Source organism: Muntiacus reevesi, chromosome 17, assembly GCF_963930625.1.
Source record: "Muntiacus reevesi chromosome 17, mMunRee1.1, whole genome shotgun sequence".
NCBI classification, from domain to species: Eukaryota; Metazoa; Chordata; class Mammalia; order Artiodactyla; family Cervidae; genus Muntiacus; species Muntiacus reevesi.
The window spans coordinates 40,113,775-40,134,807 of record NC_089265.1 but is presented as its reverse complement, the minus strand read 5'-3'; positions in this window follow the sequence as shown (position 1 = coordinate 40,134,807).

The window sequence follows — 21,033 nt, the reverse complement described above, 5'->3', positions numbered from 1 at the left end:
ATTGCATCCAAGTACTGAATTTAGGACTCTTTTGTTGACTATGATGGCTACTTGATTTCTTCTAAGGGATTCTTGCCCACAGTAGTTGACATAGTGGCCATCTGAGTTAAATTCACCCACCCAGTCCATTTTAGTTCACTGATTCCTAAAATGTCGACGTTCACTCTTGCCATCTCCTGTTTGACCACTTCCAATTTGCCTTGATTCATGGACCTAACATTCCAGGTTCCTATGCAATATTGCTCTTTAAAATATCGGGCTTTACTTCCATCACCAGTCATATCCACAGCTGGGTGTTGTTTTTGCTTTGGCTCCATCTCTTCATTCTTTCTGGAGTTATTTCTCCACTGATCTCCAGTAGCATATTGGGCACCTACAAACCTGGGGAGACCATCTTCAGTGTCCTGTCTTTTTGCCTTTTCTTACTGATTGTGGGGTTCTCAAGGCAAGAACACTGAAGTGGTTTGCCTTACCCTTCTCCAGTTAACCAGGTTCTGTCAGAACTCTCCACCATGTCCCCATGACATATTTAATTGGGTTATTTGATTTCTTTTTTTTTTTTTATGTTGACTTATAATAGTCCTTTGTGTATTTTGGATATAACCACTTATCAGCTATATCATTTGCAAATATAATCTCCCATTCAGTAGATGGCCTTGAGTTTTGTTGATAGTCCTTTGCTGTTGAAAAGCTTTTTACTTTGCTGTATTCCCATTTAGTTTTTTCTTTTTTTTTTTCTTTTTTTTTTAATATTATTTTATTAGTTGGAGGCCAATCACTTTACAACATTTCAGTGGGTTTTGTCATACATTGACATGAATCAGCCATATAGTTACACGTATTCCCCATCCCGATCCCCCCTCCCACCTCCCTCCCCACCTGACTCCTCAGGGTCCTCCCAGTGCACCAGGCCCGAGCACCTGACTCATGTATCCCACCTGGGCTGGTGGTCTGTTTCACCATAGATAATATACATGCTGTTCTTTCAAAACATCCCACCCTCACGTTCTCCCCCAGAGTTCAAAAGTCTGTTCTGTACTTCTGTGTCTCTTTTTCTGTTTTGCATATAGGGTTATCGCCACCATCTATCTAAATTCCGTATATATGTGTTAGTATACTGTAATGTTCTTTATCTTTCTGGCTTACTTCACTCTGTATAATGGGCTCCAGTTTCATCCATCTCATTAGAACTGATTCAAATGAATTCTTTTTAACGGCTGAGTAATATTCCATGGTGTATATGTACCGCAGCTTCCTTATCCATTCATCTGCTGATGGGCATCTAGGTTGCTTCCATGTCCTGGCTATTATAAACAGTGCTGCGATGAACATTGGGGTGCACGTGTCTCTTTCAGATCTGGTTTCCTCAGTGTGTATGCCCAGAAGTGGGATTGCTGGGTCATATGGCAGTTCTATTTCCAGTTTTTTAAGAAATCTCCACACTGTTTTCCATAGTGGCTGTACTAGTTTGCATTCCCACCAACAGTGTAAGAGGGTTCCCTTTTCTCCACACCCTCTCCAGCATTTATTGCTTGTAGACTTTTGGATAGCAGCCATCCTGACTGGCGTGTAATGGTACCTCATTGTGGTTTTGATTTGCATTTCTCTGATGATGAGTGATGTTGAGCATCTTTTCATGTGTTTGTTAGCCATCTGTATGTCTTCTTTGGAGAAATGTCTGTTTAGTTCTTTGGCCCATTTTTTGATTGGGTCGTTTATTTTTCTGGAATTGAGCTTCAGGAGTTGCTTGTATATTTTTGAGATTAATCCTTTGTCTGTTTCCTCATTTGTTATTATTTTCTCCCAATCTGAGGGCTGTCTTTTCACCTTACTTATAGTTTCCTTTGTTGTGCAAAAGCTTTTAATTTTCATTAGGTCCCATTTGTTTATTTTTGCTTTTATTTCCAATATTCTGGGAGGTGGGTCATAGAAGATCTTGCTGTGGTTTATGTCGGAGAGTGTTTTGCCTATGTTCTCCTCTAGGAGTTTTATAGTTTCTGGTCTTACATTTAGATCTTTAATCCATTTTGAGTTTATTTTTGTGTATGGTGTTAGGAAGTGTTCTAGTTTCATTCTTTTACAAGTGGTTGACCAGTTTTCCCAGCACCACTTGTTAAAGAGATTGTCTTTTTTCCATTGTATATCCTTGCCTCCTTTGTCAAAGATAAGCTGTCCATAGGTTCGTGGATTTATCTCTGGGCTTTCTATTTTGTTCCATTGATCTATATTTCTGTCTTTGTGCCAGTACCATACTGTCTTGATGACTGTGGCTTTGTAGTAGAGTCTGAAGTCAGGCAGGTCAATTCCTTCCTTGCCTGAGGGGGTAGATCCAAAATTATATCACTAAGACCAGAGTGAACGATATTACTGTGTGTGTTTTATCCTAGAAGTTTTATGGTTTCAGGTCTTACATTAAAGTCTCTAACATAGTTTGAATTTATTTTTATGCACGCTGTTAGAAAGTAGTCCAGTGTGATTCTTTTGCATGTAGCCGTCCAGTTTTTCAGTAGTGTTTATGGAGGAGACTGTCTTTTTCTCCATTGTATATTCTTTCCTTTTGCCATAGGTTATAGAGCATGTGATTATTTCTGGGCTCTTTATTTGGTTCCATTGCTTAATGCCAGTTTTTATGGTAGTGCCATACTTTTTTGATGACTGTAGCTTTGTAATATAGCTTGAAATCAGAAAGCATGATACCTCCAGCTTGTTCTTCTTTCTTAAGTTTACACTGACTCTATTGTATCTTTTCTTTTTCCATACAAATCTCAGAGTTATTTGTTCTCATTATGCAAAAATAATGTTGTTGGTATTTTGATAGGGACTGAATTATATCTTATATACACTATATGTTGGATAGTATGGTCATTTAAAAAAAATGTTAGTTATTCTAGTTCATGAACATGGTACAACTTTCCATCTGTGTTATCTTCAATTTTTTCATAAGTGTAGTTTATTTTCCATATACAAGTCTTTTACCTCCTTAATTATTCCTGGGTATTTTATTCTTTTTGAGGCAATTGTAAATGGGATTTTCTTTATTGCTTTTTCTGACAGTTCATTGCTAATGTACAGAAGTCCAATGGTTTTCTGTATGTTAATATTGTATCCTACAGATTTACCAAATTCTTTGATAAGCTCTAGTAATTTCTTGGTAGTGTGTTTAGGATTTTCTTTATAGCATCATGTCATCTACAAACTTCCAGTTTGTATTTCTTTATTTCTTTTTCTTATTTGATTGCTGTGACTAGGACTTACAGTACTATGTTGAATAAAAATAGTGAGAGTCATTTCTGTCTTATTCCTGATGTTAGAGGAAATGCTTTCAGCTTTTCACTGTTGAATATGATGTTAGCTGTGTGCTTATCATATGTAGCCTTTATTATGTTGAGGTTATATTCCCTCTGTAATCACTTTATAGATAGATTTTATCATATATGAATGTTGCTGACCTCTTAAGTTCAAAGACATTTTTAACAACCTTGCATTTTTACTACCTTCCCATGTTTACTGTTATTGACATACTTTATACCTTTTTGTTTTCTGTATCTCTTAACTATTTATTGCAGGTTTGGATAATTTTACTATTCATCTTTTACTCTTCCTATTAACTTTACATGTGGTTAATTTGATACCTTTATGTATATATGCCTTTATCAGTGAGTTTTTGCTTTCATAATTTTCCTGTTTCTAGTGTGTCCCTCTCTGTTTTGCTTAGAGAAGTTCCTTTAGTGTTTCTTGTAAAGAAAGACTAAAGTTTTTGTGGTGCTGAACTCTTGGCTTTTGTTAGTCTGTAACACTTTTGATCTATCAAATCTGAATTAAGGCTTTACCAGGTGGAGTGTTCTTGGGTGTAGATTTTCCTCTCATTACTTTAAATATGTACCACTCCCTCTGGTCTGCAGGGATTATGTTGAAAAGTGATCTGATAGCCTATGGGAATTCATTTGTATGCAACTTGCTGCTTTTCCCTTGCTACTTTTATTTTTTTCCCTTGCTACTTTTAATATTTTCTCTTTATCTTTAATTTTTGTTAATTTAATTATAATGTGTCCTGGTATGGTTCTCTTTGGGTTGCTCCTGTTTGGGACTCTGTGATTTCTGGACCTAGATGTCTGTTTCCTTTCCCAGGTTAGGGAAGCTCTAACTGGAGTTGGATTTAAGAATGGCTGGCTGAGGGATCCAAAGTATCTTGGAGCTGGCGTCAGTGTGCTATCGGGGTTCTCAGAGCTGTGGCTGGCTTACTGGCGGGCAAAGATAGGACCACAGAGCCCTGATGTCAGCCCAGTGGTGAGCAGGGACAGTCTTTGACACTCTGACTATAGAATCTGGGGTATCTCAAAGCTGGTGTTGGCCCACTAGTGGGTGGAGCCAGATCCTGGGTGGCTGGCTGAGGGGCCATGGTATTTCTTCCCTGGTGTTGGCTTACTTGTGGGCAAGGCTAAATCTCAGAGACCTCAGAGCTAGTGCTGGCCTGCTGGTGGGCATGGTGCGTCCTGACATGACAGACTGCAGGTCTGTAGTGGTCCTGGGGCTGGCATCTTTCCTATGGTGGGCAGGGTCAGGAAATTCAGAGGATCCTGGGGCTGATGCCCACCCACTGGTGGTGATGCTGGGTCCTGTGTTAGTGCTTACTTACCGGTGGGTGGAGCCAGGTCTTGGGATCACTCATGCAGGGCCTTAAGGACCCCTAGTGCCAACATACTGGTGTTCAGGGATAGATCTTGGACCCTCTGATAGACATGGCTGAGTCCTAAGGTGGCTTATGGGTTCTTAGGGTAGCTAGCTGGTGGATGGGGGTGTGTGTCTGCCTGTCTATTTGCTTGACCTGAGGCATCCCTGAACTGGTGCAGCAAGGATGGTGATGGTGCTAGGTCCCAAGAATAATAAGCTAGAGGGAGGATTCCAAATTGATGTTTCCCAGTACCAGTGTCCTCATAGTAGACCAAGCTCCCTAAAATGACTACTGCCAGCATCTGTGTCCCCGGGGTAAGCTCTAGTTGCCTCCTGCCTCTCTGATGCTCTCCAAGATTGGCAGGGTCTCACCCAGGTTCCTTCCAAATTGTGGCTTCTCAGGCATGTGAGAGTAGTCTCTTCAGCCCTCTGGCTTTCTCACAAGTAAACCCCACTGGCTTTCAAAGCTAAATGTGCTGGAGTCTTATCTTTCTAGTGAAGGGCCCTTGGACTAAGGAGCCCACTGTAGGGCTCTGTCTCCTCCTCCACGAGGAGAACGTCTGTGATTGCAATTATCATCCCATTAGAGTGTCACCCACCTGGAGTATGGGTCCTGACTACATCTCCACCCCTCCTGGCCATCTTGCTGCAGTTACTTCTGCAGTTACTCCTGGCAGTTACTTCTTGATAGCTTTTGTTGTAAAAGGCTTTTTCCCCTAGTCTTCTGGCTTTTCTCATCAACAGTTGCTCTGTAAATAGTTGTAATTTTGGTGTATCTATGAGAAGAGGTAAGCTCTGGGTCTTAACGAACTTAACCATGCCCTTCGACACTCATTCTTGTCAAGTAATGTGAGACCATGGGTGCTAAGGTCAGACTAGCTGGATTCAAGCTCCTGCCTCTTAGTGACTGCTTGACCTTGAGCAATTTACTTAACTCAACTTTCCTCATCTGTAAAATTGGGTTAATAAAAATTCTTATAAGTTTTGAGGATTAAAGACACTATCAGAAAAAGTCCATGGAATATAGTAGCACAAAATTAATATTGCATTATTCTTATTGTTGTTATTTTAAGTATTATTAATCTCTACTTGGTATCCGTAGCATTTCTATCTATGCTTTATTGAAGAAATTACTAAAAGTAAAATAGACAAACATTTGAACTCACATTTCTGGTTCTCAGCTTCTGAATCCTACAGCCTAGAAAACTAATTAGCCTACCTGCCCAGTGATGGTGCCAACAGGATTAAGTGACATAATTTAGGTAAAGTGTCTGGAAGACAGCACTTACTCAATTTTGGTTATCTTCCCAACCCCACCCCCTTTTTCTTTATTGTGGTAAAAAATACATGACATATTATTTACTATCTTAGCAATTTCACATGTACAGTTCAGTAGTATTAAGTGTATCCTCACTGTTTTGAAACAGATTTACAGAACTTTTTCATTTGACATATTTGAAACTCTATACACACTAAATAATTTCTCTTTCTGCCATTCTCTCAACCCCTGGCAACCACCATTAAATTTTCTACTCCAATTTTCTGCTATAGATACCACCACATATTAATAGAATCACACAGTATTTGTCCTTTTATTACTGGCTTATTTCACTTAATACAATGTCCTCAAGGGCTATCCATATTATAGCATGTGATAGGATTCCCTTCCTTTCTAAAGGCTAAATAATATTCCACTGTATGTATATATACCATATTTTGTTTATCCATTCATCCACATTTAGGCTGCTTTTACCTCTTGACTATTGTTGTACTGTTATAAATGTGGGTGTACAGTCCCTTTTATCTCCTGTACTGATCCAAGTAATCAAATTATAGGCATGTAAACTTTGTTTTCATTTTTGTCTTTTCCTAGTTCAGGAAAATTATATTTTAATAACAATAGTTCTACAGGTGTTACCTTTTTCTTAAGTTAATATCTTTTTAAAAAATTATTTATTTTACTTTACAACATTGTATTGGTTTTGCCATACACTGACTTGAATCTGCCATGGGTGTACATGTGTTCCCCATCCTGAACCCCCTCCCACCTCCCTCCCCATTCCATCCCTCTGGGTCATCCCAGTGCACCAGCCCTGAGCACCCTGTATCCTGCATCAAACCTGGACTGGCGATTCATTTCACATGTGATAATTTACATGTTTCAATGCCATTCTCCCGTATCATCCGGCCCTCGCCCTCTCCCACAGAATCCAAAAGACTGTTCAATACATCTGTGTCTCTCTTGCTGTCTCACATACAGGGTTATTGTTACCATCTTTCTAAATTCCATATATATGCATTAGTATATTGTATTGATGTTTTTCTTTCTGGCTTACTTCACTCTGTATAATAGGCTCCAGTTTCATCCACCTCTTTAGAACTGATTCAAATGTATTCTTTTTAATGGCTGAGTAATATTCCATGGTGTATATGTACCACAGCTTCCTTATCCATTCATCTGCTGATGGGCATCTAGGTTGCTTCCATGTCCTGGCTATTATAAACAGTGCTGTGATGAACATTGGGGTGCTCATGTCTCTTTCAGATCTGGTTTTCTCGGTGTGTATGCCCAGGAGTGGGATTGCTGGGTCATATGGCAGTTCTATTTCCAGTTTTTTAAGGAATCTCCACACTGTTTTCCATAGTGGCTGTACTAGTTTGCATTCCCACCAACAGTGTAAGAGGGTTCCCTTTTCTCCACACCCTCTCCAGCATTTATTGCTTGTAGACTTTTGGATAGCAGCCATTCTGACTGGCGTGTAATGGTACCTCATTGTGGTTTTGATTTGCATTTCTCTGATAATGAGTGATGTTGAGCATCTTTTCATGCGTTTGTTAGCCATCTGTATGTCTTCTTTGGAGAAATGTCTGTTTAGTTCTTTGGCCCACTTTTTGATTGGGTCTTTTATTTTTCTGGAATTGAGCTGCAGGAGTTACTTGTATATTTTTGAGATTAATTCTTTGTTTCTTCATTTGCTATTATTTTCTCCCATTCTGAAGTCTGTCTTTTCACCTTGCTTATAGTTTCCTTTGTTGTGCAAAAGCTTTTAACTTTAATTAGGTCCCATTTGTTTATTTTTGCTTTTATTTCCAATATTCTGGGAGGTGGGTCATATAGGATCCTGCTGAGGTTTATGTCGGAGAGTGTTTTGCCTATGTTCTCCTCTAGGAGTTTAATAGTTTCTGGTCTTACATTTAGATCTTTAATCCATTTTGAGTTTATTTTTGTGTATGGTGTTAGAAAGTGTTCTACTTTATTCTTTTACAAGTGGTTGACTGGTTTTCCCAGTACCGCTTGTTAAAGAGATTGTCTTTTCTCTATTGTATATTTTTGCCTCCTTTGTCAAAGATAAGGTGTCTGTTAAGTTAATATCTTAATGTAGACTTCAGAATTAACAAAATCAAAGGTAGAAAAAGAGAAAGAAAAATACTCATTCTGCATTTATCTGTTAACTTGGAGTCATATTTAGCTCTTGCTATGTGCCTGCCTGGAGAAGCCCCTTGTACAGAGGAGCCTGGTGGGCTGCAGTCCATGGGGTTGCAAAGGGTCGGACAGGACTGAGTGACTTAGCACATGTGCTTGTTGTTGAGGAAAGAATATAAACAGACTTTCTGTAAATGAGATATACTCCAGTTTACATTATTACTAAAGATGAATAACTGTCAACAAGCATCCTATCAGAAGTACAGTCCAATTCTGACTTCTTGTTTAGTTATCTGTTTTTACTCCCCCTTAAAACAGTAGCTAGCACAGAGCAGGCAGTTAGCAAATACTCTTAACAAACCTTGAGCGAATGAAGTTTTCATAAGGAAGCGAATCACTTGAACAGGAAACTATTAAATCTCAGGGTGGCAAAGAGAAATGTTTTATATTAGAAAATTAGAAAGGGGAAAGTATTACTTTCTCCAGGAAAAAGAGCAGAGTCCTGGAGGACTAGTTCAGCAGTGCTTCCTCTATCAAAGATGATAAGATAATTTAAAAAAATGTTTCTTGAGTTAAGCACTTTTTCATCAAAGAGCTAAGTGTGTATGAGGGATATTTTTTAATTCATATGACTTATACAGTCAGTACATATTCTAGAAGCTATTATTGTTTAGTTGCTAGATCATATATGACTCTTTGCAACCCTGTGGACTGTATCCTGCCAGCCTCCTCTGTCCATGGGATTTCTCATGCAAGAATACTAGAGTGGATTGCTATTTCCTTCTCTAGGGGCTCTTCCTGAGCCAGGGTTTGAACCCACGTCTCCTGCGTTGGCAGGTGGGTTCTTTAACCACTGAGCCACCAGGGAAGCCATTTTATAAGTCATTCTACCAACCTTCAACCTTTAATACTTAAAAGTACAAGATTCTTTATTTTCTACCACAGCTTCTTGTCTGAAAGACTCCACACCAATAATCAGTTTATCTCCACATTAACGAATACCTCTACCTGATTGAGATCATAGACTAGAAACACAAACTCCTTTAGAAAATTCAATTCTACAGATAGTAGCAGCTAGATCAGTTGAACATTCATTCTGAGGAATATTACCTTACTAATGTACCTTGGGCATGTCAAGGGTAAAAGGTAGAAGAGAACAGCAAAATCAGATTGCAGAAGAGAATCTGTTTCATTGTTTTTCCTGCCCTGCCCGTTCTCTGGTTCTTGAATTCAAGGGTTGGGGCTTTAGAAACTGGGCAGAGGGTGGAGGAAACCTTCTCTGGATATTGATATGAAAATATCATAACTGAATTGTGATTATAGTACATTGCCACAGAGTAAATACAGACACAATCCAGATCTGTTTCTCATCATAGATCTACTCATTGTGTTGAGTAAATAGCTAGACTACCTCTAAAGCCTTTCACTTCACTGTAATGCAAATCTACAATTAAGGAATTTGTCCAAGATGACCATAGCTGGTAAGTGACATCACTCAAGTTCAAGTTCATGTCTCCTGATCCCAAATGCAAGAAGTTTAGATTTAAAATAGGTAGATGGTTGAATGGATGAAAGGATACATACATGCATATACTACTGAGACTTTATTAAAAAAAGGGGAGGCAAATTCCTGATGACAGTTTAGCAAATATACTATCCTACTTTTTAAGAAGTCTGACTCCTCTTCCCCAATTATTTTTCTTTTTAAAAATGAGTGCCAGATTGACTGTCCAGTTGCCAATGTGACAAAATAAACATTCTATGCTCTTTCATTAGCCATCCACAGGCTGCCTGTCCTGTGACTGGACCATCACATACTCTTGCCCTTTTTGTGCCAAGGCCATCAACATGGTATGCAGCAAGGTATCCAGTACCCAGCCTGACAACATCATCTGGTACCTCTGGGGAGGGGAAAAAAAGAAGCCAACCAACCACCAACCCTCTAGAAAAGCATTTGCTAACTGCCCACTAGCAATTGTTGAGTGATAACACATGCAGTTCTCCACATGTTTATGCAGAGTCTCAGATTTATCTGACAGTTTTACACCCTCAGGCATGATACACAGTAATTAAAATTAAAAATGTTTTGACAGCCTAAACAAATGGCTATATAAATTAGAAAGCTGTAAAAAGTCATGGTAGCCAAAAATAAAGACATATAGATAAATCATAAAATTATAAACAAGGAGAATGTTTTAATACAGGCATGTTTATTCCAAGACACTTAAAAATACAGGCTAACTTTTGCCTGAAGGAAGATGGTGGTGAAAAGGAATCATGGAAACTAGCAAAACCATTCTTTCCTGCTTAGCAAATCTTTTTTTCTACCATTCTCTGGTAACTAAAGAAAGGAAGAAATTTGTTGAGGCTTTCCAGCTTCCTCTAAATCTATAATCAGCCATAGAATCTCCATATTTTAAAAGCACCTAAATCAGTTGCCTTGAATCTTTACTATTAACCTTCCCAAATGTGTAAAATGATGTGGGCTATATAAAACCTGGCTTGGTTTCACATTTCTCGAATGCATGGCATAAAACATGTGTTTATGAAATGAGCCAAATATATGATCTGCATGTGAATATAATTCCTTTCAACTAGATGTGCATGAATGTTAAAGTGTCGTCTTTCACTTAAATCTATCAGGTTGATGTCAGAAGAAATCATTGTAACATCTGGCCTCAATATTTTTCCATTTCTCCCAACTAAGCCTGCTCACCACTTCCCTAATACATTTAAGTACTAGACAGTTTCAAAAGAGGGAATAAAAAAATAATTGGAAGTAATCAATGGGATTTTCTGTACCTAGAAAGGCTAGATTGCTGGAAACCAACCATATCATGTGGATAGTCTTTGTGATACATTTTTCAAAGCAATCCTTTATTAGGCAGAGTTCCTGAAGATTTATTGCCACTTCGTTATTACGTCTCATGTATCCATGTATTAGGAAATGAGAACTGAGGCAACACCAAAAGTCTTTGTGGCAGTCATTCAAGACCTTCTCACTTTGTCCTGAACTCATCCTTTCAGTCCTTTGTCCTCTTAGCTCTATTTCTTATTCTTTAACCCACCACTGCCTCTCTTGACTTGCTATTGCTGTTTGGTCTCCCCAATTTAATGCTCTTTACTCACTCCCCAAAAACAAAGGACTTGGTTCAGATCTGCTTTGCTAGATCACCCCACTGAGAATCACCTCAGAGACATACAATCTGATTTCCTTGGTCTAAGCCCCCATTCCACACTGATCCCTGTGTAGTCCTGCCCCATCTTCAGATAGGGCAAAGGGAATTTTACCCTGATTTTGAAAGAAAAACACATGATCTTAAAATAACCATGTTTACAATAATCCATTATTGAGAATTTTTACATTTTAGGGTTTCTCAGATGTTTCTGATAAATGAATTTGGGAATTGTGGCAGTTTGTTTTGTTTTAGCAGCAAAGCTGTTTCATCCAGCGAACTCTTTAAAAATGACAATAATTACAACCAGAGAAAACACCTAATGTGTAAAAAGACAATTCCTGCTAAAACAAAAACAATATAAGATGAATTAAATCATTTGCTCTTAGAGCAAAGCCTGAGCCAAGGGCAGCAGAATTAGGTGCCTTAGGTGAAGTGAAAGTCACTCAGTCGTGTCTGACTCTTTGAGAGTCCATAGACTGTACAGTCCATGGAATTCTCCAGGCCAGAATACTGCAGGGTGTAGCTGTTCCCTTCTCCAAGGGGTATTCCCAAGCCAGGGATAGAACGCACGTCTCCCGCCTTGCAGGCTGATTCTTTACTGTCTGAGCTACCAGGGAAGTCCTTACTAAGTGAATGGAACAGATCAAGTCTAAGGCAATAGTCACAAGGACTGTGTTACACCATCTTTTTGTTTTTAAAGACAGTAACAAACTGAGACATTAAAAAAAAAAAAAAAAACAACTCCCAAATGTAAATGTTGACAATTGAATTTCAAAAACCACTGTCTATCCTTCCTTCACAAAATAAAACCATCTCATTAGGCCAGAAATGACCCCAGCCCTCAGTTCGCAACCTGTAATTTAAGCTTTTGTATTAGTTAGCTATTGCTATGAAACAAATTACCCAGGAATTGAGCAGCTTAAAACAGCAAACATTGATCTCACAGTTTCTAAAAGTCACAAATCCATAGCTGGCTTACTTTGACGGTTCTAGCTCAAGGTCTTTCACAGGTTGCAGTCAAGCTATCGGTTGGAGCTAGTCACCTCAGAGCTCGACTAGGGTTGACCCACTCACTTGACTGCTGGCTGGAGGCCTCCATCATTCTGCATATGGGCCTCTCCATTGGGCCACCTGAGCATCCTCACAGCATGATCACTGATTTCCCCTAGAGAGAGTAAGCTAAGACAAAAAGCAAGATAGAAGCCATAATGCCCTCATGACCTAGTCTCAGGTTATCTGTCAACAACTCTGCCTAATTCTGTTGGTCACACAGACCATCCCTGGTATGATGTGAAATTGGATTTCACAGAGGTGTAGTAGCATGAATTGGGAGTTACTGGGAGCCATATTGCAGATTGACTACTATAAGCTTTAGAAACATCAAAATGGGTCAAATAATGGCTGCTCAAATTTTTATTCAGATTTATACCATAAATCTGGCTCCCTTTTTTCTAGCTCCTTATCTTCATCATTTATTCCTCTTTTCCATCTTCTCTCATCACTAACTTGACTCAGGAAAACCCTGCTTTTCTATTCAATATTCTTTTCAGGCTAAGATTTATCAGCTAGTTCCTGCACTTCTGTTCATCTAGTCTTGATGAAATGAACTTCCTTTGTATTTAACTATTGGCTCCAACTGGCAATTTGTAGTACCATATGCCAGGGGTCTGTGAGGCAGAGAGTAGAAATTAGAATTAGAAGTTTGCAGGTACTGTGCCTCAGACTCCAACACAGTGTTCAGAAAACATTTGCAGAGAATAGAGTGCGTGCCGGAGTCTGTGCTGCTACTGGGGGATTTATAGATAATCCTGATACATCAGAGAAATCATGAATCAGAGGTCTAGGTGGTTAAACAGAGAGTTGGGGAACCAGCCAGGAAGTATAGTAATGGATAGGAAATCATCAAAAGGGTTTTGGAGATGCCTGGCCATCTGTGTACAGAGTGGCAGAGAAACAGGAATGCAAACATTAGAAAGAGTTGAGACATAGCACAATTACTAAAGCATATGTCCCAATTGCTCAACATTTGCCTTATCCAGGAGTTGATGTGAAGACGTAAGAGTCCCTGGATCCAAGTGTGAAGAGGGATAAGATAGCAGTTGTCTGATGGAAAGACCACTGTGGCTAGAGTTGAGTTTAGATGATGATGGACAATTGGCAGTGATTTTGTTTTGGTTCCCTCATCTGTAAAATAGAAATAATAGTAATGTAAAATACTACTCTCTAATATAAAATCAAATAAATGCAAGTATATAAGTGAGCAAATATATAGAGAGAATTATAAAGTGTCCCAGGTTTGTTTTGAAAATTAGTTTAATTCATTTCGTATATGCAAGGCATTTAGAGCAGTCCCTGGTACACAGTAAACACTGTGTAAGTGAGAGTTACTATCATTCACTAATCAGAGCCTCATTTCCCAAATCCAGGGGGAGAATACTTACAAACCATACATAGCTTATTTCAAGTGTCTACTGAAGATAATTGATAAGAAAACAATGTGACAGTGTACTAAGAGGAAAGAAAGATGAAGTCAGGCAGAATACTGGATAATACCAGCAACTAGGAGACAGAATAAGAAAAATGTATACATATTTAATTTTAATTGGGAAAAGAAACCCTCTTAAATGCATTAGACATCTCTTTAGTGTCTTAAAAAGTGTTCTCAATATGGCATATTTTTTTCTTGATTTTACAGATTATCATATTTTTTATACTAGAATATGATATCACAATACCTTTTGGAGTTTTTTATTATATGAAGTGTTGTATCCTGTACTAAATGATTTCAGACTTCTAAATTTTTAATGTTCTTATGTTTGCTATTATGTCAAAGAATCAGTAAAACTATACTGCTAATGGCTTTTACCTGTTAGTGCTATCAGAATCCCAAATTCAGGTAGACTCTCCCTTTTTTCCAATTGGCTGCTTCTCTTCATTCCCCAGTCATCAATGACTGAGATTATTAGGATTATCTGCAAAATATAAGACAGATTCTAAGTACCTGAGAAATCTTCCTATGGATAAAATATCTGGTCTTTATTGCAACTATTTAGATTCGGAATCTTTCTTGCCTCTAGATGACTATAACACTCTCAGGATTTCACACTGAAAGAGAGGCTTACACAAGAGTAGAAATTGTGGTAGGAATTACTGCTGCTGCTGCTGCTGCTAAGTCGCCTCAGTCGTGTCTGACTCTGTGCAACTGCATAGATGGCAGCCCACCAGGCTCCACCGTCCCTGGGATTCTCCAGGCAAGAACACTGGAGTGGGTTGCCATTTCCTTCTCCAATGCATGAAAGTGAAAAGTGAAAGTGAAATCGCTCAGTCGTGTCCAACTCTTCGTGACCCCATGGACTGCAACCTACCAGGCTTCTCTGTCCATGGGATTTTCCAGGCAAGAGTACTGGAGTGGGTTGCCATTGCCTTCTCCAAGAATTACTGGGGGAGTACAAATAAAAAATATTTATTTGGAGGAAGTCTAGACGTGTAAGAATCACAGGGAAGCTGCCAACAGTGATTCCCAATGGCTTGCAACACTGACCTGTAATTCTTATGACTCAGGAAACCTACAGAAGCCAATTCTAGTGATTTTAGCTGTCTACAGCACTTCAAGAGTTATTCTCAGAAGACTCATTGGAATTCAAGAGAAGCCCTACAAATTCTTGATTTCTAGAGAATACCTAGAAGACAAAGGAAGCCACTGCAGATTTTCTCAATTATCTACCTATAGCTGCTGCCAGAGTAATGATTTCTTCTGTCCTATTTTCAAGTCTTCTAAGATACTATCCTAAAACCACACAATGAAAGGGATTCTATAAAATGCAGATCCAGACTTTTTCTCTGAAAATGTAGAAAGAATGAGGTGTAATACCTAGTTGACAATAGAGAGTTTGACACTGTCTACCCCTTTATCAGCTTAGCAGTTATGCACACCTCTCTACCCATATTTGAAATTTCAAATAAAAACATCATGCTTGTGGCTAACATATATTAATATAACTATACCTTTAATAATCAAAGATATACTCACTTTATCCCCCCAAATGGAAAACAGAAATTTTATGTTTATAAATTTTATACTACTTTTGAGTAATTTCATTCTTTTCTCAGTGAGTCCTCTTTTGGTATTCTATAACTTAAAAAGAAGACATTATTAATTAATATATAAAATTATATATAAGAAAGCTAAGAACAAACTATGTATGTCTACTACAGTCTTCATGTCTGAAACTGGTCATGAGACTATGTTGGTTATTTGTTTCTTCCATGGTTTAGTCTGTATTCCCTTTATTTTAGCTAAAATCACAGCTGCTCTGACCCATACCTTCATTTCTAGGGTCTTTATTGGTCTCCCAATATTGCATTGTCATAGTCTCCCAATAACTTTTACTCTATACATGTAAATTCCAAGAGTTTCACAAGAGAATATTCTATTTATAGACATAATCTTTCATGTCTCACCATGTAACATTATGAAACCACTCTCATTTCTCTAGTAAAATTGAGTACCATAATGTGTCTTTGCCTGAAGCATTAGGCATTATGACGTTATAGCTAGCAGCAAAAGAAACTCCAGAGTGCCAGCTAATAGCCTCAACTTCCAGTTAACTACATTCACTACTGTGTTCCCAGTGGAAACACCCCTCTCTTGAGAATTAATATCTTTAAAGACTCCAAAGTCACAAAAGCAAGAAGCAAAAAATTTGGAATAGGCTATTAAGGGATAATAGAGAAAGAAGTCCATTTTACCCCTTCATTCCCCGAATTGTATGTTCTAGCTATAGGAAAAATAGCCCAGAAAATATATGGCACCATATTGTTTTTTTCCCAAATCTATAATTGAGTCTATAACTGGGTCTTGAGTAGGCTGTTCCATTGTTCTATCAGGGAAGTCTCTTTAGGGTTATAAGAGAGATAACATCAATGAATATTGTGGTTGTGCATCTATTCTTTTGTTGTAAAATGAGTTTCTTTGTTAGGAGCAATGTTGAGTATGATGCCTTGATGGTTAAGAAGATACTCAGTGTATCCACAGAAGATATTGTGGGTAGAATCACTGCAGATTACAGGGAGGATGAGCAAATGGAATTGAGTATCAATTCCAGTGAGTAAAAATTTCATACTTCATGATGGAATATCCCAGTGTGATTCAGGTCACTTCAGTTCAGTCGCTCAGTCATGTCAGACTCTTTGAGACCCCATGAATCCGCGGCACACCAGGCCTCCCTGTCCATCACCAACTTCCGGAGTTTACTCAAATTCAGGCCCATCCAGTCGGTGATGCCATCCAGCCATCTCATTCTCTGTCGTCACCTTCTCCTCCTGCTCACAATCCCTCTCAGCATCAGGGTCTTTTCCAATGAGTCAACTCTTCGTATGAGGTGGTGAAAGTATTGGAGTTTCAGCTTTAGCATCAGTCCTTCCAGTGAACACCCAGGACTGATCTCCTTTAGGATGGACTGGTTGGATCTCCTTGCAGTCCAAGGGACTCTCAAGAGTCTTCTCCAACACCACGGTTCAAAAACATCAATTCTTTGGTGCTCAGGTTTCTTCACAGTCCAACCCTCACATCCATACCTGACCACGGGAAAAACCATAGCCTTGACTAGACAGACCTTTGTTGACAAAGTAATGTCTCTGCTTTTTAATATGCTATCTAGGTTGATCATAACTTTCCTTGTAAGGAGTAAGCATCTTTTAATTTCATGGCTGCAATCACCATCTGCAGTGATTTTGGAGCCCCCAAAAATAAAGTCTGACACTGTTTCACCATCTATTTCCCATGAAGTGATGGGACCAATGTGATTACTTGCCACCAAAGGGTTGAACTGTGTTCCCAGGAAATGATGCCATTTTCAGCATTCAATATAGTCTCTATTCTTGGTGTGTTGGGCACTCAACAGTGATTGTTATCTGTGTTGTTAAATCCATATAGACTTTTAACATACCCTTCCTGCAAAGTCTGCTTTGTTCATAAACCCATGACTAGAGAAAGAGGCTGACTGATATCTACCCCACAGATCTTCTTGTCCACTTGATTAGTAAGAAACTCCTCTTCAGGGAAACCTTTGTGTGAAATTCACCTGGATAAAATTATTTTTATACCTAGCACCCATTCTGAGATTGTTGTTGTTGTTATTCAGGCACTCAGGAATGTCCAACTCTTTGTGACCCAATGGACTGCAGCATGCCAGGCTTTCCTGTCCTTCACTATCTCCTGGGGTTTGCCCAAACTTATGTCCATTGAGCCCATGATACCATCCAACTATCTCATCCTCTGTTGCCCTCTTCTCCTGCCTTCAATCTTCCCCAGCATCAGGGTCTTTTCCAATGAGTTTGTTCTTCACATCAGGTGGCCAAAGTATTGGAGCTTCAACATCAGTTGTTCCAATGAATATTCAGGGTTAATTTCCTTTAGGATTGACTGGTTTGATCTCCTTGTTGTCCAACAGACTCTCAAGAGTCTTCTCCAACACCACAATTCATAAGCCTGAATTCTTTGGTGCTCAGCTGCCTTTATGGTCCAGTTCTCACATCCATACAGGACTACTAGAAAACCATCAGTTCAGTTCAGTTGCTCAGCCATGTCAGACTCTTTGTGACCCCATGGACTGGAGCACACCAGGCGTCCCTATCTGTCACCAACTCCCAGAGTTTGCTCAAACTCATGTCCATCAAGTCAGTGATGCCATCCAACCACCTCATCCTCTGTCGTCCCCTTCTCCTGCCTTCAATCTTTCCCAGCATCAGGATCTTTTCCAATGAGTCAGTTCTTCTCATCAGGTGACCAAAGTATTGGAGTTTCAGCTTCAGCATCAGTCCTTCCAATGAATATTCAGGACTGATCTCCTTTAGGATGGACTGGTTGGATCTCCTTGCAGTCCAAGGGACTTTCAAGAGTCTTCTCCAACATCGCAGTTCAAAAGCATCAGTTCTTCGGCACTCAGTTTTCTTTGTGGTCCAACTCTCACATCCATACATGATCACTGGAAAAATCATAGCTTTGACTAGATGGATGTTGGTGATTTTTAATATGCTGTCTAGGTTTGTCATTGCTTTTCTTCCAAGGAGTGTCTTTTACTTCCATAGCTACAGTCACCATCCACAGTGATTTTGGAGCCCAAGAAAACAAAGTCTGTCACTGTGTCCCCTTTTTTCCTATCTATTTGCCATGAAGGGATGGGACCAGATACAATGATCTCTGTTTTTTGAATGTTGAGTTTTAAGCCAACTTTTTCACTCTCCTCTTTCACCTTCGTCAAGTTCTTCTTCACTTTTAGCCCTTAGGAAGGTGTTATCTGCATATCTGAGGTTATTGATATTTCTCCCAGCAATCTTGATTCCACCTTGTGATTCATCCAGTCCAGCATTTCGTATGATGTACTCTGTATATAAGTTAAATAAGCAGGGTTTTATACACACACACAATATATATATATATATATAGTCTTGATACACTCCTTTCCCGATTTGGAACCAGTCTGTTGTCCCATGTCTGGCTCTAACTGTTGCTTCTTGGCCTGCATATAGGTTTCTCAGGAGACAGGTATGGTGATCTGATGTTCCCATCTCTTGAAGAATTTTCCACAGTTTGTTGTGATCCACACAGTCAAAGGCTTTGGCATAGTCAATAAAGCAGAAGTAGATGTTTTCCTGTAATTCCCTTGAGTTTTCTGTGATCCAAAATATATTGACAATTTGATCTCTTGTTCCTTTGCCTTTTCTAAATCCAGCTTGAACATCTGGAAGTTCTCAGTTCATGTACTTTTGAAGCCTAACTTGAAGGATTTTGCACATTGCCTTGTTATCATGTGAAATGAGTACAATTGTGTGGTCATTTAAACATTCTTTGGCATTGCCTTTCTTTGGGATTGGAATGAAAACTGACATTTTCCAGTCCTGTGACCACTGCTGAGTTTTCCAAATTTGCTGTCATATTGAGTGCAGCACTTTCACAGCATCATCTTTTAGGATTTGAAATAGCTCAACTGGAATTCCATCACCTCCACTAGTTTTGTTCATAGTGATGCTTCCTAAGACCCACTTGACTTCACTTTCCAGGATGTCCGGTTTAGGTGAGTGATCACACCATTGTGGTTATTCGGTCATTAAGAGCTTCTTTTTTTTGCAGTTCTGTGTATTCTTGCCACCTCTTCTTAGTATCTTCTGCTTCTATTAGGTCCATACCATTTCTGTTCTTTGTTGTGAAATGTTTCCTTGGTATCTCTAATTTTCTTGATGAGAACTCTAGTCTTTCTCATTCTATTATCTCCCTCTATTTCTTTGATTATTCACTTAAGAAGAGTTTGTTTGTTTGTTTGGTTGGTCTCTCCTTGCTGTTCTTTGGAACTCTGCATTCAAATGGGTATATCTTTCCTTTTCTCCTTTGCCTTTTGCTTCTCCTCTTTTCTTAGCTATTTGGAAGGCCTCCTCAGACAACCATTTTGCCTTGTTGCATTTCCTTTTCTTGGAGATGGTTTTGATTATTGCCTCCTGTACAATATCATGAACCTCCATCCATAGTTCTTTAGGCACTTTGTCTATCAGATCTAATACCTTGAATCTATTTGTCACTTCCACTATATATTCATAAGGGATTTGATTTAGATCATACCTGAATTACCTAATGGTTTTCCCTACTTGAGATAGTTTCAGCCATGGATTTTTTTCCTCTGTCTTCCTTATCAGTCACCCCTCAAATTTACATCCTTTCACCATCTGGCTGAACCATTGACTGTTGCCCACAAACTGATGTAAACCTTACCTCTGCCTATGTATCTTTCCAGGTAAAGGTAACAACTAGATGTGTCACTGAAAATTCTGCTGGGAGTATTCCCTTCCCAAATGTCTTTCAGAATCATTTCAGAGCATCCTTATAAAGCTGCAGCAGTCCAGTTTGGAGCTGTGATAGCATTCCTTTTGGAATTTTTAGGCCTTTACAGTAGTGCTAAGTTCACTCCTTCTTATAATTAGTGGCATGAATTTTCCATGGGTTTGAGGGAGAAGTGCCTTTGTTCAATCGTAGTTACCAAGAGTCAGCTGCACATGAATTTACTCAGTCCTTAAAGACCTACCTGAGTCTAGTCTCATATATCGCCCTTCCAATTGGTGATGAAGTGCTGTCATGCATCACTGAATTTTATATATCTTGATGACACACACAACACCTTATTCATGAGCCATAACTCAAATAGCATGGTCACTTCGTCTTCTGTGGTCAGTTGTTTAGTCTTCAGTATGATCCAATAACAGTCACTATGTTTTCAAGATGAGAATTTTTTTGTTGCAAAACAGGGCATGTCTTTCTATCCAAATTTTAGAGTTATATATACTCTGTCATTCTCTTAGTAGGTTTGCCAGAAGTACCATATCAAAACCATATAAATTACAGATAATTAGGTTACAGTTTTATCTACTGAGTCATATGGTTGAAATGGGAAATCAGCTTGCACTGCTTCCTGGACCTGCTGCAAAATCTCTTCTTACTTTGGGCTCCCATCACAATTGGCACCACTGGTAAACTAGATAAAGACTCAATAAATGGGTACAATAACACATTCCTATGTTGTCTATATAACTTCCAAAATGCAACCATCTTCACCAGACATTGTGACTCTATATTAATAATAGATACAGGATACATCAACTTGTCTTTCTCTTTAAATAGAATGTCTCATTATTTCCTAGATCCCTGAACTGAAAATTGCACTGGGGTAGCAGGCCCCTGAATTTCCTTCAGGCTTATTCTTACCTTCTAAC